Raw genomic sequence first — 13,237 nt, 5'->3', positions numbered from 1 at the left:
ACTCTTTTTGTAGAATCTGCGAGAGGATACTTGGAGCGTTTTGAGGCCTATGCTGGAAAAGGAAATATCTTCACCTAAAAACTAGACAGAAGCATTCTCAGAAACTTCTGTGTGATGAGTGCATTCAACTCACAGACTTGAAGGTTTGTTTTGATAGAACAGTTTGGAAACATTACGTTTGTAGAATCTGCAAGTGTTTATTCGGAGCACCTTGAGGCCTATGTTGGAAAAGGAAATATCTTCACATAAAAACTACAGAGAAGGATTCTCAGAAACTTCTTTGTGATGAGTTCATTCAACTCACGGAGTTGAACCTACCAATTGATAGAGAAGTTTGGAAACACTCTTTTTGTAGAATCTGCAAGTGGATATTTGGAGCCGTTTGAGGCCTATGCTGGAAAAGGAAATATCTTCACATAAAAACTGAACAGAAGCATTCTCAGAAACTTCTTTGTGTTAAGTACATTCAACTCACAGACTTGAACTTACCTGTAGAAAGAGCAGTTTTGAAACACTCTTTTGGTAAAATCTGCAAGTGGTTATTTGGAGCACTTCGAGGCCTGTGCTGGGATATGGAATATCTTCACCTAAAAACTACAGAGAAGCATTCTCAGAAAGTTCTTCACGATGCATTCATTCAACTCACAGAGTTGAACACTTCCTTTTGATAGAACAGTTTTGAAACACTCTTTTTGTAGAATCTGCAAGAGGATATTTGGAGCGTTTTGAGGCCTATGCTGGAAAAGGAAATATCTTCACCTAAAAACTAGACACAAGCATTCTCAGAAACTTCTGTGTGATGAGTGCATTCAACTCACAGACTTGAACGTTTCTTTTGATAGAACAGTTTGGAAACATTACGTTTGTAGAATCTGCAAGTGTTTATTCGGAGCACCTTGAGGCCTATGTTGGAAAAGGAAATATCTTCACATAAAAACTAGAGAGAAGGATTCTCAGAAACTTCTTTGTGATGAGTTCATTCAACTCACAGAGTTGAACCTACCAATTGATAGAGAAGTTTGGAAACACTCTTTTTGTAGAATCTGCAAGTGGATATTTGGAGCCGTTTGAGGCCTATGCTGGAAAAGGATATATCTTCACATAAAAACTGAACAGAAGCATTCTCAGAAACTTCTTTGTGTTGAGTGCATTCAACTCACAGACTTGAACTTACCTGTAGAAAGAGCAGTTTTGAAACACTCTTTTGGTAAAATCTGCAAGTGGTTATTTGGAGCACTTCGAGGCCTGTGCTGCGATATGGAATATCTTCACCTAAAAACTACAGAGAAGCATTCTCAGAAAGTTCTTCACGATGCATTCATTCAACTCACAGAGTTGAACCTTCCTTTTGATAGAACAGTTTTGAAACACTCTTTTTGTAGAATCTGCGAGAGGATATTTGGAGCGTTTTGAGGCCTATGCTGGAAAAGGAAATATCTTCACCTAAAAACTAGACAGAAGCATTCTCAGAAACTTCTGTGTGATGAGTGCATTCAACTCACAGACTTGAACGTTTCTTTTGATAGAACAGTTTGGAAACATTACGTTTGTAGAATCTGCAAGTGTTTATTCGGAGCACCTTGAGGCCTATGTTGGAAAAGGAAATATCTTCACATAAAAACTACAGAGAAGGATTCTCAGAAACTTCTTTGTGATGAGTTCATTCAACTCACAGAGTTGAACCTACCAATTGATAGAGAAGTTTGGAAACACTCTTTTTGTAGAATCTGCAAGTGGATATTTGGAGCCGTTTGAGGCCTATGCTGGAAAAGGAAATATCTTCACATAAAAACTGAACAGAAGCATTCTCAGAAACTTCTTTGTGTTAAGTACATTCAACTCACAGACTTGAACTTACCTGTTGAAAGAGCAGTTTTGAAACACTCTTTTGGTAAAATCTGCAAGTGGTTATTTGGAGCACTTCGAGGCCTGTGCTGGGATATGGAATATGTTCACCTAAAAACTACAGAGAAGCATTCTCAGAAAGTTCTTCATGATGCATTCATTCAACTCACAGAGTTGAACCTTCCTTTTGATAGAACAGTTTTGAAACACTCTTTTTGTAGAATCTGCAAGAGGATATTTGGAGCGTTTTGAGGCCTATGCTGGAAAAGGAAATATCTTCACCTAAAAACTAGACAGAAGCATCCTCAGAAACTTCTGTGTGATGAGTGCATTCAACTCACAGACTTGAACGTTTCTTTTGATAGAACAGTTTGGAAACATTACGTTTGTAGAATCTGCAAGTGTTTGTTCGGAGCACCTTGAGGCCTATGTTGGAAAAGGAAATATCTTCACATAAAAACTAGAGAGAAGGATTCTCAGAAACTTCTTTGTGATGAGTTCATTCAACTCACAGAGTTGAACCTACCAATTGATAGAGAAGTTTGGAAACACTCTTTTTGTAGAATCTGCAAGTGGATATTTGGAGCCGTTTGAGGCCTATGCTGGAAAAGGAAATATCTTCACATAAAAACTGAACAGAAGCATTCTCAGAAACTTCTTTGTGTTGAGTGCATTCAACTCACAGACTTGAACTTACCTGTAGAAACAGCAGTTTTGAAACACTCTTTTGGTAAAATCTGCAAGTGGTTATTTGGAGCACTTCGAGGCCTGTGCTGGGATATGGAATATCTTCACCTAAAAACTACAGAGAAGCATTCTCAGAAAGTTCTTCACGATGCATTCATTCAACTCACAGAGTTGAACCTTCCTTTTGATAGAACAGTTTTGAAACACTCTTTTTGTAGAATCTGCGAGAGGATATTTGGAGCGTTTTGAGGCCTATGCTGGAAAAGGAAATATCTTCACCTAAAAACTAGACAGAAGCATCCTCAGAAACTTCTGTGTGATGAGTGCATTCAACTCACAGACTTGAACGTTTCTTTTGATAGAACAGTTTGGAAACATTACGTTTGTAGAATCTGCAAGTGTTTATTCGGAGCACCTTGAGGCCTATGTTGGAAAAGGAAATATCTTCACATAAAAACTAGAGAGAAGGATTCTCAGAAACTTCTTTGTGATGAGTTCATTCAACTCACAGAGTTGAACCTACCAATTGATAGAGAAGTTTGGAAACACTCTTTTTGTAGAATCTGCAAGTGGATATTTGGAGCCGTTTGAGGCCTATGCTGGAAAAGGAAATATCTTCACATAAAAACTGAACAGAAGCATTCTCAGAAACTTCTTTGTGTTGAGTGCATTCAACTCACAGACTTGAACTTACCTGTAGAAAGAGCAGTTTTGAAACACTCTTTTGGTAAAATCTGCAAGTGGTTAATTGGAGCACTTCGAGGCCTGTGCTGGGATATGGAATATCTTCACCTAAAAACTACAGAGAAGCATTCTCAGAAAGTTCTTCACGATGCATTCATTCAACTCACAGAGTTGAACCTTCCTTTTGATAGAACAGTTTTGAAACACTCTTTTTGTAGAATCTTCAAGAGGATATTTGGAGCGTTTTGAGGCCTATGCTGGAAAAGGAAATATCTTCACCTAAAAACTAGACAGAAGCATCCTCAGAAACTTCTGTGTGATGAGTGCATTCAACTCACAGACTTGAACGTTTCTTTTGATAGAACAGTTTGGAAACATTACGTTTGTAGGATCTGCAAGTGTTTATTCGGAGCACCTTGAGGCCTATGTTGGAAAAGGAAATATCTTCACATAAAAACTACAGAGAAGGATTCTCAGAAACTTCTTTGTGATGAGTTCATTCAACTCACAGAGTTGAACCTACCAATTGATAGAGAAGTTTGGAAACACTCTTTTTGTAGAATCTGCAAGTGGATATTTGGAGCCGTTTGAGGCCTATGCTGGAAAAGGAAATATCTTCACATAAAAACTGAACAGAAGCATTCTCAGAAACTTCTTTGTGTTAAGTACATTCAACTCACAGACTTGAACTTACCTGTAGAAAGAGCAGTTTTGAAACACTCTTTTGGTAAAATCTGCAAGTGGTTATTTGGAGCACTTCGAGGCCTGTGCTGGGATATGGAATATCTTCACCTAAAAACTACAGAGAAGCATTCTCAGAAAGTTCTTCACGATGCATTCATTCAACTCACAGAGTTGAACACTTCCTTTTGATAGAACAGTTTTGAAACACCCTTTTTGTAGAATCTGCAAGAGGATATTTGGAGCGTTTTGAGGCCTATGCTGGAAAAGGAAATATCTTCACCTAAAAACTAGACACAAGCATTCTCAGAAACTTCTGTGTGATGAGTGCATTCAACTCACAGACTTGAACGTTTCTTTTGATAGAACAGTTTGGAAACATTACGTTTGTAGAATCTGCAAGTGTTTATTCGGAGCACCTTGAGGCCTATGTTGGAAAAGGAAATATCTTCACATAAAAACTAGAGAGAAGGATTCTCAGAAACTTCTTTGTGATGAGTTCATTCAACTCACAGAGTTGAACCTACCAATTGATAGAGAAGTTTGGAAACACTCTTTTTGTAGAATCTGCAAGTGGATATTTGGAGCCGTTTGAGGCCTATGCTGGAAAAGGATATATCTTCACATAAAAACTGAACAGAAGCATTCTCAGAAACTTCTTTGTGTTGAGTGCATTCAACTCACAGACTTAAACTTACCTGTAGAAAGAGCAGTTTTGAAACACTCTTTTGGTAAAATCTGCAAGTGGTTATTTGGAGCACTTCGAGGCCTGTGCTGCGATATGGAATATCTTCACCTAAAAACTACAGAGAAGCATTCTCAGAAAGTTCTTCACGATGCATTCATTCAACTCACAGAGTTGAACCTTCCTTTTGATAGAACAGTTTTGAAACACTCTTTTTGTAGAATCTGCGAGAGGATATTTGGAGCGTTTTGAGGCCTATGCTGGAAAAGGAAATATCTTCACCTAAAAACTAGACAGAAGCATTCTCAGAAACTTCTGTGTGATGAGTGCATTCAACTCACAGACTTGAACGTTTCTTTTGATAGAACAGTTTGGAAACATTACGTTTGTAGGATCTGCAAGTGTTTATTCGGAGCACCTTGAGGCCTATGTTGGAAAAGGAAATATCTTCACATAAAAACTACAGAGAAGGATTCTCAGAAACTTCTTTGTGATTAGTCCATTCAACTCACAGAGTTGAACCTACCAATTGATAGAGAAGTTTGGAAACACTCTTTTTGTAGAATCTGCAAGTGGATATTTGGAGCCGTTTGAGGCCTATGCTGGAAAAGGAAATATCTTCACATAAAAACTGAACAGAAGCATTCTCAGAAACTTCTTTGTGTTGAGTGCATTCAACTCACAGACTTGAACTTACCTGTAGAAAGAGCAGTTTTGAAACACTCTTTTTGTAAAATCTGCAAGTGGTTATTTGGAGCACTTCGAGGCCTGTGCTGGGATATGGAATATCTTCACCTAAAAACTACAGAGAAGCATTCTCAGAAAGTTCTTCATGATGCATTCATTCAACTCACAGAGTTGAACCTTCCTTTTGATAGAACAGTTTTGAAACACTCTTTTTGTAGAATCTGCAAGAGGATATTTGGAGCGTTTTGAGGCCTATGCAGGAAAAGGAAATATCTTCACCTAAAAACTAGACAGAAGCATCCTCAGAAACTTCTGTGTGATGAGTGCATTCAACTCACAGACTTGAACGTTTCTTTTGATAGAACAGTTTGGAAACATTACGTTTGTAGAATCTGCAAGTGTTTATTCGGAGCACCTTGAGGCCTATGTTGGAAAAGGAAATATCTTCACATAAAAACTAGAGAGAAGGATTCTCAGAAACTTCTTTGTGATGAGTTCATTCAACTCACAGAGTTGAACCTACCAATTGATAGAGAAGTTTGGAAACACTCTTTTTGTAGAATCTGCAAGTGGATATTTGGAGCCGTTTGAGGCCTATGCTGGAAAAGGAAATATCTTCACATAAAAACTGAACAGAAGCATTCTCAGAAACTTCTTTGTGTTGAGTGCATTCAACTCACAGACTTGAACTTACCTGTAGAAACAGCAGTTTTGAAACACTCTTTTGGTAAAATCTGCAAGTGGTTATTTGGAGCACTTCGAGGCCTGTGCTGGGATATGGAATATCTTCACCCAAAAACTACAGAGAGGCATTCTCAGAAAGTTCTTCACGATGCATTCATTCAACTCACAGAGTTGAACCTTCCTTTTGATAGAACAGTTTTGAAACACTCTTTTTGTAGAATCTGCGAGAGGATATTTGGAGCGTTTTGAGGCCTATGCTGGAAAAGGAAATATCTTCACCTAAAAACTAGACAGAAGCATCCTCAGAAACTTCTGTGTGATGAGTGCATTCAACTCACAGACTTGAACGTTTCTTTTGATAGAACAGTTTGGAAACATTACGTTTGTAGAATCTGCAAGTGTTTATTCGGAGCACCTTGAGGCCTATGTTGGAAAAGGAAATATCTTCACATAAAAACTAGAGAGAAGGATTCTCAGAAACTTCTTTGTGATGAGTTCATTCAACTCACAGAGTTGAACCTACCAATTGATAGAGAAGTTTGGAAACACTCTTTTTGTAGAATCTGCAAGTGGATATTTGGAGCCGTTTGAGGCCTATGCTGGAAAAGGAAATATCTTCACATAAAAACTGAACAGAAGCATTCTCAGAAACTTCTTTGTGTTGAGTGCATTCAACTCACAGACTTGAACTTACCTGTAGAAAGAGCAGTTTTGAAACACTCTTTTGGTAAAATCTGCAAGTGGTTAATTGGAGCACTTCGAGGCCTGTGCTGGGATATGGAATATCTTCACCTAAAAACTACAGAGAAGCATTCTCAGAAAGTTCTTCACGATGCATTCATTCAACTCACAGAGTTGAACCTTCCTTTTGATAGAACAGTTTTGAAACACTCTTTTTGTAGAATCTGCAAGAGGATATTTGGAGCGTTTTGAGGCCTATGCTGGAAAAGGAAATATCTTCACCTAAAAACTAGACAGACGCATCCTCAGAAACTTCTGTGTGATGAGTGCATTCAACTCACAGACTTGAACGTTTCTTTTGATAGAACAGTTTGGAAACATTACGTTTGTAGAATCTGCAAGTGTTTATTCGGAGCACCTTGAGGCCTATGTTGGAAAAGGAAATATCTTCACATAAAAACTACAGAGAAGGATTCTCAGAAACTTCTTTGTGATGAGTTCATTCAACTCACAGAGTTGAACCTACCAATTGATAGAGAAGTTTGGAAACACTCTTTTTGTAGAATCTGCAAGTGGATATTTGGAGCCGTTTGAGGCCTATGCTGGAAAAGGAAATATCTTCACATAAAAACTGAACAGAAGCATTCTCAGAAACTTCTTTGTGTTAAGTACATTCAACTCACAGACTTGAACTTACCTGTTGAAAGAGCAGTTTTGAAACACTCTTTTGGTAAAATCTGCAAGTGGTTATTTGGAGCACTTCGAGGCCTGTGCTGGGATATGGAATATGTTCACCTAAAAACTACAGAGAAGCATTCTCAGAAAGTTCTTCATGATGCATTCATTCAACTCACAGAGTTGAACCTTCCTTTTGATAGAACAGTTTTGAAACACTCTTTTTGTAGAATCTGCAAGAGGATATTTGGAGCGTTTTGAGGCCTATGCTGGAAAAGGAAATATCTTCACCTAAAAACTAGACAGAAGCATCCTCAGAAACTTCTGTGTGATGAGTGCATTCAACTCACAGACTTGAACGTTTCTTTTGATAGAACAGTTTGGAAACATTACGTTTGTAGAATCTGCAAGTGTTTGTTCGGAGCACCTTGAGGCCTATGTTGGAAAAGGAAATATCTTCACATAAAAACTAGAGAGAAGGATTCTCAGAAACTTCTTTGTGATGAGTTCATTCAACTCACAGAGTTGAACCTACCAATTGATAGAGAAGTTTGGAAACACTCTTTTTGTAGAATCTGCAAGTGGATATTTGGAGCCGTTTGAGGCCTATGCTGGAAAAGGAAATATCTTCACATAAAAACTGAACAGAAGCATTCTCAGAAACTTCTTTGTGTTGAGTGCATTCAACTCACAGACTTGAACTTACCTGTAGAAACAGCAGTTTTGAAACACTCTTTTGGTAAAATCTGCAAGTGGTTATTTGGAGCACTTCGAGGCCTGTGCTGGGATATGGAATATCTTCACCTAAAAACTACAGAGAAGCATTCTCAGAAAGTTCTTCACGATGCATTCATTCAACTCACAGAGTTGAACCTTCCTTTTGATAGAACAGTTTTGAAACACTCTTTTTGTAGAATCTGCGAGAGGATATTTGGAGCGTTTTGAGGCCTATGCTGGAAAAGGAAATATCTTCACCTAAAAACTAGACAGAAGCATCCTCAGAAACTTCTGTGTGATGAGTGCATTCAACTCACAGACTTGAACGTTTCTTTTGATAGAACAGTTTGGAAACATTACGTTTGTAGAATCTGCAAGTGTTTATTCGGAGCACCTTGAGGCCTATGTTGGAAAAGGAAATATCTTCACATAAAAACTAGAGAGAAGGATTCTCAGAAACTTCTTTGTGATGAGTTCATTCAACTCACAGAGTTGAACCTACCAATTGATAGAGAAGTTTGGAAACACTCTTTTTGTAGAATCTGCAAGTGGATATTTGGAGCCGTTTGAGGCCTATGCTGGAAAAGGAAATATCTTCACATAAAAACTGAACAGAAGCATTCTCAGAAACTTCTTTGTGTTGAGTGCATTCAACTCACAGACTTGAACTTACCTGTAGAAAGAGCAGTTTTGAAACACTCTTTTGGTAAAATCTGCAAGTGGTTAATTGGAGCACTTCGAGGCCTGTGCTGGGATATGGAATATCTTCACCTAAAAACTACAGAGAAGCATTCTCAGAAAGTTCTTCACGATGCATTCATTCAACTCACAGAGTTGAACCTTCCTTTTGATAGAACAGTTTTGAAACACTCTTTTTGTAGAATCTTCAAGAGGATATTTGGAGCGTTTTGAGGCCTATGCTGGAAAAGGAAATATCTTCACCTAAAAACTAGACAGAAGCATCCTCAGAAACTTCTGTGTGATGAGTGCATTCAACTCACAGACTTGAACGTTTCTTTTGATAGAACAGTTTGGAAACATTACGTTTGTAGGATCTGCAAGTGTTTATTCGGAGCACCTTGAGGCCTATGTTGGAAAAGGAAATATCTTCACATAAAAACTACAGAGAAGGATTCTCAGAAACTTCTTTGTGATGAGTTCATTCAACTCACAGAGTTGAACCTACCAATTGATAGAGAAGTTTGGAAACACTCTTTTTGTAGAATCTGCAAGTGGATATTTGGAGCCGTTTGAGGCCTATGCTGGAAAAGGAAATATCTTCACATAAAAACTGAACAGAAGCATTCTCAGAAACTTCTTTGTGTTAAGTACATTCAACTCACAGACTTGAACTTACCTGTAGAAAGAGCAGTTTTGAAACACTCTTTTGGTAAAATCTGCAAGTGGTTATTTGGAGCACTTCGAGGCCTGTGCTGGGATATGGAATATCTTCACCTAAAAACTACAGAGAAGCATTCTCAGAAAGTTCTTCACGATGCATTCATTCAACTCACAGAGTTGAACACTTCCTTTTGATAGAACAGTTTTGAAACACCCTTTTTGTAGAATCTGCAAGAGGATATTTGGAGCGTTTTGAGGCCTATGCTGGAAAAGGAAATATCTTCACCTAAAAACTAGACACAAGCATTCTCAGAAACTTCTGTGTGATGAGTGCATTCAACTCACAGACTTGAACGTTTCTTTTGATAGAACAGTTTGGAAACATTACGTTTGTAGAATCTGCAAGTGTTTATTCGGAGCACCTTGAGGCCTATGTTGGAAAAGGAAATATCTTCACATAAAAACTAGAGAGAAGGATTCTCAGAAACTTCTTTGTGATGAGTTCATTCAACTCACAGAGTTGAACCTACCAATTGATAGAGAAGTTTGGAAACACTCTTTTTGTAGAATCTGCAAGTGGATATTTGGAGCCGTTTGAGGCCTATGCTGGAAAAGGATATATCTTCACATAAAAACTGAACAGAAGCATTCTCAGAAACTTCTTTGTGTTGAGTGCATTCAACTCACAGACTTGAACTTACCTGTAGAAAGAGCAGTTTTGAAACACTCTTTTGGTAAAATCTGCAAGTGGTTATTTGGAGCACTTCGAGGCCTGTGCTGCGATATGGAATATCTTCACCTAAAAACTACAGAGAAGCATTCTCAGAAAGTTCTTCACGATGCATTCATTCAACTCACAGAGTTGAACCTTCCTTTTGATAGAACAGTTTTGAAACACTCTTTTTGTAGAATCTGCGAGAGGATATTTGGAGCGTTTTGAGGCCTATGCTGGAAAAGGAAATATCTTCACCTAAAAACTAGACAGAAGCATTCTCAGAAACTTCTGTGTGATGAGTGCATTCAACTCACAGACTTGAACGTTTCTTTTGATAGAACAGTTTGGAAACATTACGTTTGTAGGATCTGCAAGTGTTTATTCGGAGCACCTTGAGGCCTATGTTGGAAAAGGAAATATCTTCACATAAAAACTACAGAGAAGGATTCTCAGAAACTTCTTTGTGATTAGTCCATTCAACTCACAGAGTTGAACCTACCAATTGATAGAGAAGTTTGGAAACACTCTTTTTGTAGAATCTGCAAGTGGATATTTGGAGCCGTTTGAGGCCTATGCTGGAAAAGGAAATATCTTCACATAAAAACTGAACAGAAGCATTCTCAGAAACTTCTTTGTGTTGAGTGCATTCAACTCACAGACTTGAACTTACCTGTAGAAAGAGCAGTTTTGAAACACTCTTTTTGTAAAATCTGCAAGTGGTTATTTGGAGCACTTCGAGGCCTGTGCTGGGATATGGAATATCTTCACCTAAAAACTACAGAGAAGCATTCTCAGAAAGTTCTTCATGATGCATTCATTCAACTCACAGAGTTGAACCTTCCTTTTGATAGAACAGTTTTGAAACACTCTTTTTGTAGAATCTGCAAGAGGATATTTGGAGCGTTTTGAGGCCTATGCAGGAAAAGGAAATATCTTCACCTAAAAACTAGACAGAAGCATCCTCAGAAACTTCTGTGTGATGAGTGCATTCAACTCACAGACTTGAACGTTTCTTTTGATAGAACAGTTTGGAAACATTACGTTTGTAGAATCTGCAAGTGTTTATTCGGAGCACCTTGAGGCCTATGTTGGAAAAGGAAATATCTTCACATAAAAACTAGAGAGAAGGATTCTCAGAAACTTCTTTGTGATGAGTTCATTCAACTCACAGAGTTGAACCTACCAATTGATAGAGAAGTTTGGAAACACTCTTTTTGTAGAATCTGCAAGTGGATATTTGGAGCCGTTTGAGGCCTATGCTGGAAAAGGAAATATCTTCACATAAAAACTGAACAGAAGCATTCTCAGAAACTTCTTTGTGTTGAGTGCATTCAACTCACAGACTTGAACTTACCTGTAGAAACAGCAGTTTTGAAACACTCTTTTGGTAAAATCTGCAAGTGGTTATTTGGAGCACTTCGAGGCCTGTGCTGGGATATGGAATATCTTCACCCAAAAACTACAGAGAGGCATTCTCAGAAAGTTCTTCACGATGCATTCATTCAACTCACAGAGTTGAACCTTCCTTTTGATAGAACAGTTTTGAAACACTCTTTTTGTAGAATCTGCGAGAGGATATTTGGAGCGTTTTGAGGCCTATGCTGGAAAAGGAAATATCTTCACCTAAAAACTAGACAGAAGCATCCTCAGAAACTTCTGTGTGATGAGTGCATTCAACTCACAGACTTGAACGTTTCTTTTGATAGAACAGTTTGGAAACATTACGTTTGTAGAATCTGCAAGTGTTTATTCGGAGCACCTTGAGGCCTATGTTGGAAAAGGAAATATCTTCACATAAAAACTAGAGAGAAGGATTCTCAGAAACTTCTTTGTGATGAGTTCATTCAACTCACAGAGTTGAACCTACCAATTGATAGAGAAGTTTGGAAACACTCTTTTTGTAGAATCTGCAAGTGGATATTTGGAGCCGTTTGAGGCCTATGCTGGAAAAGGAAATATCTTCACATAAAAACTGAACAGAAGCATTCTCAGAAACTTCTTTGTGTTGAGTGCATTCAACTCACAGACTTGAACTTACCTGTAGAAAGAGCAGTTTTGAAACACTCTTTTGGTAAAATCTGCAAGTGGTTAATTGGAGCACTTCGAGGCCTGTGCTGGGATATGGAATATCTTCACCTAAAAACTACAGAGAAGCATTCTCAGAAAGTTCTTCACGATGCATTCATTCAACTCACAGAGTTGAACCTTCCTTTTGATAGAACAGTTTTGAAACACTCTTTTTGTAGAATCTGCAAGAGGATATTTGGAGCGTTTTGAGGCCTATGCTGGAAAAGGAAATATCTTCACCTAAAAACTAGACAGACGCATCCTCAGAAACTTCTGTGTGATGAGTGCATTCAACTCACAGACTTGAACGTTTCTTTTGATAGAACAGTTTGGAAACATTACGTTTGTAGAATCTGCAAGTGTTTATTCGGAGCACCTTGAGGCCTATGTTGGAAAAGGAAATATCTTCACATAAAAACTACAGAGAAGGATTCTCAGAAACTTCTTTGTGATGAGTTCATTCAACTCACAGAGTTGAACCTACCAATTGATAGAGAAGTTTGGAAACACTCTTTTTGTAGAATCTGCAAGTGGATATTTGGAGCCGTTTGAGGCCTATGCTGGAAAAGGAAATATCTTCACATAAAAACTGAACAGAAGCATTCTCAGAAACTTCTTTGTGTTGAGTGCATTCAACTCACAGACTTGAACTTACCTGTAGAAAGAGCAGTTTTGAAACACTCTTTTGGTAAAATCTGCAAGTGGTTATTTGGAGCACTTCGAGGCCTGTGCTGGGATATGGAATATCTTCACCTAAAAACTACAGAGAAGCATTCTCAGAAAGTTCTTCACGATGCATTCATTCAACTCACAGAGTTGAACCTTCCTTTTGATAGAACAGTTTTGAAACACTCTTTTTGTAGAATCTGCGAGAGGATATTTGCAGCGTTTTGAGGCCTATGCTGGAAAAGGAAATATCTTCACCTAAAAACTAGACAGAAGCATTCTCAGAAACTTCTGTGTGATGAGTGCATTCAACTCACAGACTTGAAGGTTTGTTTTGATAGAACAGTTTGGAAACATTACGTTTGTAGAATCTGCAAGTGTTTATTCGGAGCACCTTGAGGCCTATGTTGGAAAAGGAAATA

This window comes from Pongo pygmaeus, chromosome 9 (assembly GCF_028885625.2).
Source record: "Pongo pygmaeus isolate AG05252 chromosome 9, NHGRI_mPonPyg2-v2.0_pri, whole genome shotgun sequence".
NCBI lineage: Eukaryota > Metazoa > Chordata > Mammalia > Primates > Hominidae > Pongo > Pongo pygmaeus.
Note: the sequence above shows the minus strand (reverse complement) of the source record.